General features: G+C 36.7%; 1 long non-coding RNA gene across 1 annotated transcript in view; it reads left to right on the plus strand.

Annotated features, from left to right (window-relative positions):
- LOC110345464 (uncharacterized) overlaps positions 1 to 13844 on the plus strand; it is a 33863-nt gene that overhangs the window by 13855 nt on the left and 6164 nt on the right. Inside the window, exons 4-6 of the long non-coding RNA XR_002388822.2 lie at positions 110 to 223; positions 1149 to 1336; positions 2242 to 2375. This is a non-coding gene — a long non-coding RNA (uncharacterized LOC110345464). The remainder of the gene's footprint in view (positions 1 to 109; positions 224 to 1148; positions 1337 to 2241; positions 2376 to 13844) is intronic.

Below are 13844 nucleotides of genomic sequence, written 5' to 3' on the forward strand. Positions count from 1 at the left end.
AACACTCTTTATTCTGTGTTTCTGTTAAAAATCATAATCTCAACAGAATAAAACTTATACTGCAAGAAAGAAACATCGTTGGAAGTTTACTAGCGATTCTGTCTCACAGGACTGGAGAATTTCACGCATCCTGTGCAAGCCATAGAGGCCAGCTTTCCCCTCCTGGAAGGAAAGGGAAGAAGTGCGGCTCGGGTGTTGGTTTCTGGCCAGTAGGACTGACATGGTAGGACCTGATCAATGCATTAACTGAAACCAAATCAAACAGTTTATAGAATTCTCAAAGTAGAATTTGTGGGAGACCTGTAGAAAAGTGAGACTTATGATACATTTATGATCAAGAAGATGAGAACCTGTACTGTTGCTGGAATTTAGTAGGACAAGGCTATGCCTTTGGGATCACGAATGACTGACTTACACTGAAACTGTTGTGGACTCACAGAACCAGCAAGCTGGGCTAACAGCAAGTGAGCTTGATGGGGCACAGTACCTGGGACAATGGCAAGTGGTGAATACCTTCAGTACCTTGATCCACCTCTCCTTATTGGCGAGTATGGGCTGGTTGGGGGAGTAAGCAGTTAAGAGCTGAAAACTTCGGGAGGAAAAATGCTTCTAGACTTCTTGTCTTTAGAACCTAGATTGTTGAAGTCTTTCTGAGTTGTTACTTTCCAAGGCACATGGAGAAATCCACATGACCAATCCATTTAGATTGGTAGCACTCTCTCTGTAACATTAAAAATCAATGCTTAGTCTAACAGAAGGGCTGAAGGTTGAGAAACTACAGGCCACTGGAATTACTAACAGGGATTATAATTCCTTTGCAGGAATTTTTCTTCAAAGTGTGAAAAATACTGTCTAAGAAGTGTTTGATCAAGTACAGGGTATGCCTTGAAGAGAAGGGAATAGGCCACAAGGCACAAGAAGAGCTTTCTCTAAGTGTAACTCATGCCCCTCATCCAAAGTACAGGTTAAATTTTGGAAGAATGGGGTAATTTTATTTTGAACTTAAGACAGTTTTAGGTTATCTGGAAACTGGCAAAAGTGACAGTTGGGAGTCTGTTTGCCTGGAGTGTGGTTCTGGTAGAGGAGGAAGAAGGAAGTGAGGTCCTGCTGAACTAACAGCAATGCTTATTTGTTTTTTTGCCTGTTAGATTTTGTGTTTTACTCTTGAGAGGCTGAATTTAGCAACAATGGTCAAGCATATATGGGAGCTCAGATCCACATAAGGCGGCCCGAAAGCCAGACCACAACTTCTGTGGTAACCAGTTCAGAAGGCCAAACCACAGTCTCTTAGGCAACAAGTCCAGGAGACCCAACCATAGCCTACGCAACTCTAATGGTGAGAATATTTTTAGTGACTGTCAAGTTCCTTCTATTTTCCCCAACTTCCAACTCAGGACCAAACAGAGGAAGGCAATATGCTCTCCAAATCAATTGCACAGGATGCTCTGCTTCTAGTTAGCCTGCCTCTAGTTTCTCCATGGCAACACCCTCCAGTCAGAGCACACCTGAAGCCTTTTTCTCATGCAAAGCATTCCCATCCCACTATCTGCCTTCAAGTCTCTGCTACATACAAATGAAAAGAAGGGGCTGACTCCCTTGCTGTAGCAAGCTTTGAATAAATATCCTGCTTGGTTTCATGAAGGTTGTTTTCACTTACTTACACATTCTATAGCGTGCATGTTTGTTTTATGAAACAGTGATGTTTAGTATATTAAACTAGTAGTGAATAAAATGAATGTTTCAGAATGTTTCAGTGTTTCAGATTTTATTCATGTACCCCTGAGGTGTTTGAAAGTCCTACTTTGAACACTGATGATTTTAAGCTCACAGGATCTTTTTAAAAATTATTTTATTTAGGTATAATTTATATACCATATAATTTACTCAGTGAAAGTGTGTGGTTCAATTATTTTCAGTAAATGTATATGTTGTTCTACCATTACCAAAATACAGTTTTGAAAAAATTTTATCACCAAAACCTTCCTCATGACTAGTTGCATTTATCCCTGTTTTCAGCCCCTAGCCTTAGACAATCATTACTCTCTAGATAATTGAATTTTCTGGAAATTTTATAAAAGAGGCATGACTTCAAAAATAATCTTTTGTGTCTGATCCTTTCAATTAGCATAATGCTTTTAATGTTGCAACCTGTACCAGAAATTTGTTTCTATTCCTTCTATATTGTATTTTACTGTGCATTGCACTGTGTAGTGTTTTATACTTTGTTTATTCATTTACCAGGTCATCGACAGTTCTGGGCTTACAGTCCAGGGGTGTCACGAATAAAGCTGCTATGGATATTCACATGCAAGTCTACGTATAAACATTACATTTGTCTTGGGCAGATAGAAGGCATCGCATTACTAGATCATACAGTAAGCATACATTTAACTTTTTAAGAAATTGTCCAATTGTTTACTTTACATTCCCACCAGTATGAGGGTTTTCCACATCCTTACCAAAATTCATCTTTTTGATGATAGCCACTTTAGTATTAACTTGCATTTTGCTAGTGACTCACAGCATTGAGTGTTTTGTTATGTGTTTGTTAGCCACTCATTTACCTTATTTGGTGAAATGGCTTAATCCTGTGTCCATTTTCAAATTGGCTTTTCTTCAATTAATTTTTAGTTCTTTATATAACTTGTATACAAATACTTTGCCAGATATTACTTCCAAATATTTTCTTCTAGTCCAGTTTATATTCCATTTTCTTAAACATATGTTTTAAAAGTGTAAAGTTTAAGTTTTGATGAAATTAAGTTCTATAGTTTTACTGCTTTTTTTGGCACCGGGGATCAAACTCAGGACCTTGCGCTTTCCAGGCAAGCGGTGGAACCACTGAGCTAAATTCCCAGCCCAAGTTCTGTAGTTTTAGCTTTGTATTTTAGTCTGTGATCCACTGTGAGCTGATTTTTGCATATGGTGTGAAGTCAGGTCTATGTGTCCTTTTTGTACATGAATATCTAATGGTCCTGGCACCATTTGTTGAAAAGATTATCCTTTCCCACATGGAATTATTTCAACATCTTTGTTGAAAACCAATGGACTGTAAATATGAGAGTTTATTTCCAGATTTTCTGATCTGTTCCCTTGAACTAAATCACGTCGTCTTAGTTATTATAACTTTATAGTAAGTTTTAGAGTCAGGTAGTCTAAGTCATCCAATGTTCTTTTTGTTTCAAAATTGTTTTAGTGATTCTAGGTCTTATGCATTAAAAAAATTAATTTTATTGGTACATTTTAGGTATACAATGCAATGACATTCATCATTGGAAATTTATACCTTTACATAATATAATATATCTTGGTTGTTTTTTTCCCCATTCCTCTGCCCTCCCTTCAACCCCTCCACCTCTCCCTATTTACAAAGACTTTGTTTCCATTGTTTCAGTTTCTCATATTAATTCCATTCCCTTCTTTCCTTTCCCCAACCCCTTCTACTTCCCCTTCCCCTTTGGACCTTTTCTTTCTATTTCACATTATCTATTATACCTTTTGATCCTTATTTACACTTTCAGTTACACTAGAGAAACTATTCAGTATTTACACATGTGTGTCCTATTTATTTCACTTAAGAGTATGGCCTCAATGTGCATCCATTTAGCTATAAATGTCTCTAATTTCTCATTCTTTATGGCTGAGTAATACTCCATTTTGTAAAAAAACCCCACATTTTCATTATCCAGTCTCCAGTTGATGGGCAATTGGGCTGTTTCCAAGCTTTAGCTATTACAAACTGTGCTGCTATGAACATGGGTGCACATATATCACTGTGGTATGATTGTTTTAATTCTTTTGGGAAGACACCCAGTAGGGAAGTAGGTGGGTCAAATGGGACATCTAATCCTAGTTCTTTGAGGTATCTCCATACTGATTTTCACAGTGGTTGCACCAGTCTACACTCTCACTAACAGTGGAGAAGGGTTCCTTTTTCCTCACAGCCCCACCAGCATTTGTTATTGTTTGATTTCTTGATAGCAGCCATTCTTTCTGGGGTGAGGTGGAATCTCAGCATTGTTTTCATTTGCATCTCTCAAATGACCAGTTGAACATTTTTTCATATAATTATTTGCTATTTCATCTCCTTTGTCTGAGAAATGTCTATTCATTTCAGATGCCCATTTTTGGATTGGGTCTTTAAATTTAGGAGGTCTGATGTTTTCAAGTTCTTTATATATTCTAGGTAGTAGACCTTTGCCTGAGGAATAGCAAATGAAGATTTTTTTCCCACATTGTGGGTTGTCTCTTCGTGCTGTTGGTGGTTTCTATTGCTGTGCAGAAACTTTTTAACAAGAAAAGATCCCACTTGTTGATTGTACTAGTTCACAGGCAAGTGAGGTTTTGCTCATGAAATCTTTTCCTACACCAATGTCTTCAAGAGTTCCACCTAAGACAACCTACAATGTGGGAAGAAATTTTTAGCAGCTGTACTGCAAAGGTCTACTATCAAGAATATATAAAGAATTGAAAAAAATCAGACCTCCCAAATTCAAAGACCCAATTCAAAAATGGGCATCCGAAATGAACAGACATTTCTCAGACAAAGAAGTAAAAGCAGCAAATAAATATATGAAAAAATGTTCAACATCACTGGTCATTAGAGAGATGCAGATGAAAACAACACAGATTCCACCTCACCCCACAAAGAATGGCTGCTATCAAGAAATCAACCAATAACAAATGCTGGCAGGGGTATGGAGAGAAAGGAACCCTTCTCCATTGTTGGTGGGAGTGCAGACTGGTGCAACCACTGTGGAAGTCAGTATGGAGATGCCTCAAAGAACTAGGACTACAGGTCCCATTTGACCCAGCTATTCCCCTACTGGGAATCTTCCCCAAAGAATTAAAAGAATCATCCCACAGTGATACATGTGCACCCATGTTTACAGTGGCACAGTTTGTAATACCTAAAGCTTGGAAATAACCCAAGTGCCCATCAACTGGAAACTGGATAAAGAAGATGTGTTTTTTTTACAAAATAGAGTACTGCTCAGCCATAAAGAATGAGAAACTAGAGACATTTATAGCTAAATGGATGCATACTGAGGCCAATACTCTTAAGTGAAATAAATAGGACACACATGTGTAAATACCAAATAGTTTCTCTAGTGTGAGAAACTGAAAGTGTAAATAAGGATGAAAATGATTAAAATGAATAATTGGTAATTTGAAATAGGAAAAGGATCAAAGGTGTAGGGGTGGCGGGAGGGGAAGGGGAATGGGAAGAAGATAAAGGAAAAATTATGAGAAAGAAATAAAAAAGGAAACAAAGTCTATGTAAATAGGGAAGGGTGGAGGGATGAAGGGTGCACAGGTAATGGGGAAAAAAATAAGAACTAAGATATTCAGGTACAAGCCCCAATGATAAATATAAATGTATTGTACAACTAAAATGTACCAATTAATACATGTATAAAAAAAGAGTTCTACCTAACCTGTCTTCCAGCTGGTTTAGTGTTTCTGTTTTAATATTTAGATTTTTAATCCATTTTGATTTTAGTTTAGTGCACGGTAAGAGATATAGGTCTAGTTTTAATTTTTGGCAAGTTGAAACTCAATTTTTCCAACGCTATTTATTAAAGAGGCAATCTTTCCCCCAGTGAGGATTTTTGGCTCCTTTGTTGAAGATGAGGTGGCTGAGTGTGTCTGGAGTTGTTTCTGAATCTTCTATTCAGTTCCACTGATCCTTGGGTCTGTTTCTTTGTCAGTACCATGCTGTTTTTAATCACAGTAGTTTTGTAATATAGTTTCAAGTTGGGGATTGTGATACCTCCTACCTTGTCTCTGTCGCCTAGAATTGCTTTTGCTGTTCTAGGTCTCTTCTTGTTCAAATGAATTTTTGGATTTTTTTCTCAAGGTCTGTGACATATGCTATTGTAGTTTCAATTGGGACTGCGTTGACTATATATAGCAGTTGTGGAAGTATGGCCATTTTCACTATGTTGGTTCTTCCTGCCCAGGAGCAAGGGATGTCTTTCCATTTTTTTTATTTCCTCTTGGATCTTTTTTTTCAGAGTGCTATAGTTTTCAAAGTAGAGGTCTTTGATTTCTTTTGTTAGAATGATTCCTAGGTATTTCATTTTTTTGGATGCTATTGTGAAGGTAGTTATTTCTCCAGTTACTCTTTCAGTGAGTCTATTTTTTGTGTACTGGAAAGTTACTGTTTTTTTCTCTTAGTCTCTTTTGCATTGATTTGTGCTATGATCTTCATAATTTCCTCCCTTGTATGAGCTCTGGGTTTGTCCTGTTCTTTTTCTAGAAGCTTGAGGTTCAGCATTAGGTTGTTTATTTGAGCTTGCTGTGTTTTCCTAGTATGAGTATTCACTGCTATGAATTTCCTTTGTAAGACTACTTTCATTGTGTTCTATAGATTCCCATATGTTGCATGGGCATTGGCATTTAATTATAGAAACTGTCTGATTCCTCCTTTAATTTCCTCTGTGATCCACTGGTTTTTCAGTTGTTCAATTCCCATGTGTTTATGACATTCTTGAAGTTTCTATTGTTACTTATTTCATCACACTGCAGTCTGATAATATACAGGTGATAGTTTCAATTCCTTTGCACTTACTTAAACACGTTCTATGAGCTAGTATGTGATCTATTTTGGAGAATGACCCATGCGCAGCTGAAAAGAATGTGTGTTCTGATTTTGGGGGGTAGAACACTCTGTAAACATCTGTTAAGTCCATTTGTTCAAGAGTTTGAATGAGTTCTAGTATTTCATTGTTTATTGTTCATTTTTTTTCTAGTTGATCTATTTGTGACGGTGGGATATTAAGGTCCTCCACTACTATTGTATTAGTGCTTATATGATTTTTCATGTCCATTAGTAATTGTTTTATATAGTTGGGCACACTAGTGTTTGGTGCATATATTTTTATGATTGTCATCTCTTCCTCTTGGATTATTCCTTTTACAAAGATGCAGTGGCCTTCTTTGTCTCTCTTAATTAGTGTTTGAAATCCATTTGATCTGTGAAGAGGATAGCTACTCCTGCTTTTTTTTTGGTTCCTGTAGCATGGAGTATTGTTTCCTACCTTTTAACTTTCAGTCTGAGTTTCTTTTTGAATTAAGTGTGTTTCTTGTGTGCAGCGTATTGTTGGATCTTGCTTCTTGACCCATTCTGCCAGTCTATTTCTTTTGATTGGTGAACTGAGACCATTAACATTGATGGTTATAACTGATATGTGTTGACTTATCCTTGTCATGATCTCTTCCTGTTGTTGGATTCTCCCCCTTTACATTTAATTTCTTGTTTTGCCTGATGAATTTATTCTGCTGGGCTTCCTGTGGTTGTGATCCTCATTGTCTTTTCCTAGGATATTGTTTAAAATTTTTTGGAGTGCTGGTTTGGTATTCACAAAGTTCCTCAGGTGCTCTTTGTTGTGAAAGTATCTCATTTCTCCACCAGTTTTGAAAGATAGTTTTGCAGGGTACATCAATCTGGGTTGGAGGTTGTTTTCTTTTAGGGCTTGAAATACTTCTCTCCAGGCTTTCTCTTTTTTTTTTTTTTTGGTACCTGGATCAAACTTGGGTCTTTGCACTTGTGCAGCAGGCGGCGAAACCACTGAGCTAAATCTCCACCCCAGGCTTGCTCTTCTTGCCTTGAGGGTTTGTTTTGAGAGATGTGCTGTGATTCTGATGGGCTTTCCTTTGTATGTGATTTGTTTTTTTTCTCTAACTGCTTGCAGAATTTTGTTCTTCTGTTGGGTTTTTGGAATCTTAACTATGATATGCCTAGGCATACTTTTTTTTTTTTTGATCATGACTAGTTATAGTCCTGTATGCCTCACTTATCTGTATGTCAAGTTCTTTTCCCCTGCTTGGGAAGTTTTCTGCCATTATTTCTGTGAACACTTTTTTTTTAATGTCATTTGCACTCTCTCCTGTTTCTTCATTGCTCTGAGCAGTCTTATGTTATTCTTCTTTGTATCATCTAGCAAGATTGATTGCTGGTGGTCCCTTACTATTTTTAAGAAATGTTTCTTTTCCTGGTCAGTAACTGCAATCCTGTCTTCTATATCTGATATTATGTCCTCACATTGGCTCATTCTGCTGCATAAACTACCAGTGGAGTTTTTAATCTCTTAGATATCTGTTTGCATTTGTTTTTTGGATTCCATCATGTTGCTCCATTCCTCTATTTTTTTTTAATCTGTTTCGATGTAGAGTTATTAATCATGACTTGTACAATGGACACAATTTCTGTTGTTATATGAGAAATTATTTCTAATTTAATTTTTTCTAGATCCTCGTTCATTGCCAGTTCTGGGAGTCCTGCTGGTTGAGTACCAGAGTTTCATCTTGTTTCCCTTTGAGGTTGCGTTAGGTGACCTGGAAGCCTGGTTTTGAGACTTGTTTACGTGTCTTATTATTTGAACAGATGGAGCCTACTGCACCTTTTTTGAGGTGACTTTTTGCTCACCCAGTGGTCTTCAATTCTTAGCAAGTCACTGAGAGGCCTTTTCTTTGCTGCTCACCACTGTGCCTATTCCTGGGTATAGAATGGTGGCCTTCTGGATCCCTGCTCTGCCCTGTTGTCCTGGTGGAGTTCTGGCTGGGGCCTGTGCACACTTGGGATGGTATCTGGGTGTGCCTCTGTCTGGGGCCTGGCCCCCTGCGTAGCTGTTGTCTTGGAGGGCCTTTGGCTGGGGGCTGTACACTGAGTCGCTGGTGTCTGAGTGGGCTTCTGGCTAGGGTCTGCCCTCATGTACCTATGCAGTCTGGGCAGGCCTCTGGGTGTTGCTTGTGTGCCTGTGTAGCTCTTTTCAGGGTGGGACCCTGGCTGGGATTCTTGTACCCCCCCCCCCCAGTGTTATGCCTTTTAGTGTCAGTTGTCAAATTGTCAAGAGTCTTCCAAGCTGCTTTGGCACTGAGAAGGCTCGGCCTGGCTGGTGGTGCAGGTTGGCAGAGCAACAGAAGTACTTGATGTGTGCTCAGGAGCGGCCTCAAGAAATGGCTGTGGCAAGATCTCTTGTACCTGCTGGGGTAGATGGCAAAGAAATAGTGATCCACAGGGGCTGGATACACCCTGCAGAGCTTAGATCTGAAAAAAATAATGGCTGAGATAATTGAGGACTCACTGTTTTCAAAGCACTCTACACAGATAACCAGAATTATACATGAAAATGGTTATTGCTTCTGTTCTATCAATGAAGAAACTGAAGTTCAGAATAGTTAGGTAAATTACATTATAAACTAATGCCAGAGTTAGTGCTCAAACCTAAGATTTTGGACCCTACAACATTGCTTGTAAATACTCTGTTGCACACTTCTCACCTGCCCTTACAGAAACATTGAAGGAAGAGGAAGGTACTCAAGGGGTGAAGTTGACAGACCAGTGTTCAGAAAAGGGTTAACACAGCAGGCCTGAGACATAAAAGGACTGCTAGGTTGGTCTTGGCTGCCATGGAAGGACTTGGATTCTGGAAAGTTCCCACCACCCTAACTAATATGAGGGCTCATTGTTCCTAGATTGTACAATGTGGTTTATACTGAACACTACTGTACATTGTTTTCCTTCTGGGAACCTGGGAACTTGGTATGTACTTGGCAGAGTATGCTTACATGAGCAAGCCCCAATAAAAACAGTCTCTAATGAGCTTCCTGGGAAGACAGAACTTCCCACCTGTTGTTGGGATTCAACACTGGAAAAATTGAGTGTATCCTATGTGAGAGAGGAGAACCAAGGAGGATTCTTGGTTTGTATCTGGCCTCTTCTGGACACTGACCTATGCACATTTTTCCTTTGCTGATTTCAGTTTATATCTTTTTGTTGTAATACTTATTAGCTATGAATATGACTATATGCTGTATCCTGTAATCTCTCCTAGCAAATAATCTAAACTTGATATTGGAGATTCCAACATCATTAATCACATTAAAACCCTTATGGAAATTGAGATTTAGAGAGGTGTAGTGGTGCATACCTATAATTCCCAAACTCTGGGAGGCTGAGGCGGGAGGATCACAAGTTCAAGGCCAACTTGCCTAACAAGACCCTTTCTCATAATGACAAATAAAAATGAAATGGAGATGTAGCTCCATGAGCAGGCCATGGGTTCCTCAGTACCACAGAAAAAAGAAAAAAAGGAAAAGAAAGGAAAAATTGAGATCTGATTTGAACCTACAGTCTGGTTGCAGGGACAAGGTTATAAGAGGGATGATTAGAGGCGGTGGATAGATTGTTACATCCAGAAAAAGTAAGGAACATGGAGAATTTCTACTTAGCTCCCACAAAAATTTAAATTAAGAGTAAATAAAATAACATTGAAGTTGAAAAGTGTGAGCTGATGAAAATTCTTAGTATATTCTTTGAAGAATAAACCAGATAGAAAATCAATTAGAAACTACAAGTGAAGAAAATAAAAGCTATGTGGAAGATTTGGAAATGATCATTAAAAATCACAGTAAAGTGGCTGTATGATGGCACAAATGGAGATATTTTCAAGATTAAGTTCATATTTCCAGTTGGAAGAGGGAACTGTGTGTTAACAACACAGAACATTATTGGTTTAGATTTAAAGTGATCATTTTCTAAATTCACTGTCAATATTAAAAGACTAGTGGGTAGGGAATGTAAACTGTGCTAATAAGAAACCATATATGCTTTACTAAAATATATAGTACATTTTGATTTTATAGGAATTAATGGAGGGAAAAGGACTATAAGCATTTAAGTATGTATTAGTATTACAAATAAAAGTTTAAAAATTTGATAATAAATTTATAAGAATCAAGTGAGATTATCTTATATGAAATTACAAATTGCCAAACAAATGTGAGGTATTGTTATTTACTTCTGATTATGGAATATATGTATTTAACAGTAAAGATGTAATGATATCCATTTTACGTCGCAGGGGAATTCCATAGCTAAGATGTGTTGCAACAAAATGACACAAACCAAAATCAGCAAAGGAAAAATGTGCATAGGGCAAGGTCCAGAGGAAGCCAGAAACAAGCCTCCAAGAATCCTTTTTCACCCTCCTCTCTCACAAGGGACACACTTCATTCCTCCAGCATTGAATCGTAACAACAAGTGGGGTAAAAAAGTGATAAAGTGCCGTCAGGATAACATCAACATTTTTGGGTGCTTGCTCATAAGGATATCATTTATATTTCTGTTTGACCTAGTTTTGGGTTAAAAGTTTTCTTTTTCTATAGATCTTAACTTTTTATGGAAGACTTTAAAACTGCTGAAGATTAGTTAGAAGAATTCAGTACATAGGCACATTTTGTTCCAGAAATCTCAGAAATTGAGGATCAAGGGATTAGGAATTTGGCCCGGTCCCAAGAGGGATTTTATTTATAACTATGAACAGTAGTTATGATACCTTCCCTAGTTATCAGCCACCATGACTTCAATAAAGGGAACAGAAAAATACCTTGGGAAAGATATGATGCATAAAAAAATGATTAGTAAGAGTATGATATTTGAAATGAATATTCAGCTTTTCATTGAAGTTAAATTATTTTAATAATTTCCAGTTTCCAAAAAAAAAGAAATGATTTTGATTTCTAGTATTGTTAAGTTTTATCGGGGATCGAACTCAAGACCTAGTGCTTGGGAGGCAGGCACGGTGCCACTGAGCTAAATCCCCAGTCCCTGTTAAATTTTTTTTTTTTTTTTTTTTTTTTGGTACCGGAGATCGAACTCGGGTTCTTCCGCTTGCGCAGCAGGTGGCGAAACCACAGAGCTAAATCCCCGACCCTGTTAAGTTTTAATAGTTGGTTTATACTTATAATTTTTAAATTATGGCAATTTTTCATTGATACTAAGTAGTGAATTAGAACCCAGAGAAGCTGTTGTTTTTTATTTCCGGTTTAACTCATTTTAGCAGATACTATGTTTAAGTGAAATAGTTCCTCAGAATTTACCAGGGCTTGGAAAGCTATTTTTTTCCTTAATTCTACATTCTTTACTAATATCTTTGACTTCTCTAGAGAATCATTTCTCTTCATTCTTTGAACATTTTTTTGCTTTTTTCCTTTAATATGAAAGCACTCCTTCAATATTGTACAAACTAGCCTATTTGTTAAAGTATATCTCCAAGTGTTTAACTGGAAAGAGAGAAAGAAAAAAAAAAGTTAGGATTATCTCCTTGTTGAATTAGAATCTATTGCTTAATTAATCTGAAAATGACTTGAAAATATATATATAGATAAATATTTATGTAAAATTTGCAAGAGTAGTGATAGAAACTGTCTTCTCTATTAACAGAGTAAAACAGATCTTTTGTTAAGAAAAAATATATGTGTAGAATACAAACAATTATGAATGGGAAGAGAAGATGTGATGCTGTGATTGTTTCTGAACTTGCTTATTGGGCAAATTTAAGGCAAGCGTAAGTTGTACTTTTCTGAGAAGTCCCAGTAATGTAAAAAGGACTAACTTTTACTTTCTTTTACTGCTAGTATTTTTTTTTTTTTTTGGTACCAGGGATCGAACTCAGGAGCTTGCGCTTTTGAGGCAGGCGATGGAACCACTGAGCTAAATCCCCGGCCAACTGCTAGTATTTTTAAACAGTTAATTCATGAATTTATTGGCACTGAAGTTTTTAAATCTTTAAAAAATTTAAAGTAAATTTTAGCATTGGTAGAACATTATAAATGTAGCAGGCAGTTCACATTTGGAGCTGATGATATAACATTTATTTTACATTTAAAAAGGGTTTTGTGAAAATAACAATTATGTAAGTGTGTACATTTTATGTAGTGTTGATATAAATTTTACATCAGAAAAAACAAATCAATAGCATTTATTCACCCATTCTATAAGAATGTACTTATGTGCTGATGGGGGATAAAACAAGTAACCTTGGGGTTAGAAATAAATTCTGGGAATGCAAAAGTAATTTCCTTGAGCAGAAATAAAATAACCAACTCTCCAAGCATATTATTTTATTTATTTCAAATAAGTAAATTAAAAATGTAGATAAATCAGTTTCAGTAAGTAAAAAATAGGCAGTTGTTGCATATTTTCTCTGTAATTGTCTTGACATCTTTTAGTATTCAGTGGGCCTCAGTGGCATTTAAATAGGAAAGGAAGAACTAAGTTTTTAAAAATTTGGCTAATTTTCACCCAATTGCAAAGTATCACTACAAATACATTAGTAATATTAATAGCTAGCAATTAACAGGGGTTTCCTGAATTTACCTGTAGATGTCCACACATTACTCAGCATGTAGGGTAATACATGTACTAAGTACTTAAATGCTATAGAATAGTATTTGGCTCACAGTAAGGGCTCATTATAAATTATTCTATGGGCATGTTAGTGTTACATCTGTATATGATTTAACTTTATATCATGTTAGCTATTAAATAGAAACAAATTCTGTTCTATTTGTTATAAATGAAAGCAGCTGATTGTCAAGCTGAACTTTTGACTTTGATACTGTTCATTTCAATAGTTAATGTGTAGTTGATAACCATTAAGTGCTGAAAGGTCAATGATTTTCAGCACTGAATGTTAATTTTGACATCATCTTTCTGGGGAAAGGAAGAAATGTGACATGAATAATTGAGGTAGAACTGAAAATAATGTTTCTAGGAAACTGATACCTGTCATATTTATATTCTAGTATTAACTGCTAACTTTACTTTCTTCTTTATCTTAGATTCCCTGCTGATTATATTAATGGGATTTATTGTAAAACAAAAAATTTACGTGTCTTTCTGGCAAGGGGTCATGATATAAGGCTTGTAGATTGCAGGTTGAGTGAATGTGGTAGACAGCTTCTGCCACGGCTCTCCATGGTTCCTACTTCTTGGTATTCTCCCTGAGCATGTGCTGAACCGAGTGAACTTCTTCTAATGAACACAAAATAGCAAA

This window comes from Heterocephalus glaber, unplaced genomic scaffold (assembly GCF_053883595.1).
Source record: "Heterocephalus glaber isolate CG9 unplaced genomic scaffold, H.glaber_assembly_v1.0 deba00001600, whole genome shotgun sequence".
Taxonomy (NCBI): Eukaryota; Metazoa; Chordata; class Mammalia; order Rodentia; family Bathyergidae; genus Heterocephalus; species Heterocephalus glaber.